We start from the raw sequence: 1619 nt of genomic DNA, 5'->3' as shown, positions 1-1619 counted from the left end.
TTTCGAAATATTTTTCCCTTTTTTTTTCTTTCCAATCATTAGGATTCATTTTTTTGAATTTTTTAACTCTAAATAATTTAGTAAAATTAAAATAGATTAATTGTAATTGTTCATGAATGTATGCTTTTAAAAAAATATTAAACCTGAATCGATCATATTCCGGTAGAAATCCGGAACTATTTTAAAATTACTCATAGCTACTACTATTAATTATTGCTATTTTACTTGTCTTAAAAAGTATTACTTGTCTTAAAAAGTAATGAAAAGGCGTCTAATTTTGCATTAATAATAAGGAATAAGTAATGAAAATAATGGGGCTAAATGATAATGAATGCTAAACTTTATTATAATAAGTGCTTTCATTTAATTTAAATTTCATTCAATAGCCAAGACTACTTTTATGCTATAATTAGGCTTAATGCATCTTGAAAAATTTACATTTTAACAATTTCTTCAATGAATTATTGCAAAATTTATGGGAAATATTTATTCTGGCCTAAAATAATGAACGATTTTTAGCCAAAACTTTTGCATATTTTTAGAATTAATGCTAATTAGCTATTAAATGTGTATTCGTTTAATTCCATTCATTTTTATTAAACTTATTGGTAATTTAACTGATATTTGAAGCATCACTTTTTTTTTTTTTCCAATGCATTATCAGGTTTCAGGTTTTCAAATTATTTAAAGAAAAAAAAAAGAATTTTAATTTTAATTTTGAATTCGAAACTTCAAATCAAATATTGCTATTTTATTTATCGCATTCATTTTTGCTGCAATTCGTCCAGTTTGTCAATTTAGATTTTGAAAATTTTTAAATGTTGAAATTTGAAAAATTAAAAAAAAAGAATTTCTTTTTTCTTTCCAATCTCATACGAAAATGTTACAGCAATAAAAATCGAAAATTAAAAATCAAATATACTAACGCATGATTAACTAGTTTAATATGCCATTAAACTTGTTTACTGCAAAATGAATCATATTTTAAAGATGGTTTAAAACAAAAAAAAGTTGAATTTAAACGAAATTGAAGAAAGAATTAGAGAAAAAATTAAAAACAAAAAAAAAATATAAAATATGAATTAGAAAAGATGAACAAATTATAGTTTAAATCAAATATGAAATAAGAATTGAATTAATCACAAATGCAATTTGATTATATTTGATGAAAAAATTCGAATTAAAAAAAAACTAATCAATTTAAAAAAAAAAGATTTATATCGAAATCAATAAAATAAGAAAAAAAGAGCATTTATCATCAATACATTCGTTAATACATTATAATATATTCGTTACATTTCATTTTTCATTTAAAAAATTCAAATTAAAAAAAAAAGATTAATTAATTTAAAAAAAACCATTTATATCAAAGTTAGTAAAATAAGGAATAATTTATTATCAAAATTTGATCATATTTGATAAAAAAACTTCAAATTAAAAAAAAGATTAATTAATTTAAAAAAAAGCCATTTATATCAAAGTCAGTAAAATGAGAAAAAAAAAGAATTTATTATCAAAATTTGATATTTGATGCAAAAAATTGAAATTAAAAAAAATTAATTAATCAAAAAAAGCATTTATATCAAAATCAATAAAATAAGAAAAAAGAAAAAGCATTT

This window comes from Loa loa, assembly GCF_000183805.2.
Source record: "Loa loa unplaced genomic scaffold supercont3.599, whole genome shotgun sequence".
NCBI classification, from domain to species: domain Eukaryota; kingdom Metazoa; phylum Nematoda; class Chromadorea; order Rhabditida; family Onchocercidae; genus Loa; species Loa loa.
Note: the sequence above shows the minus strand (reverse complement) of the source record.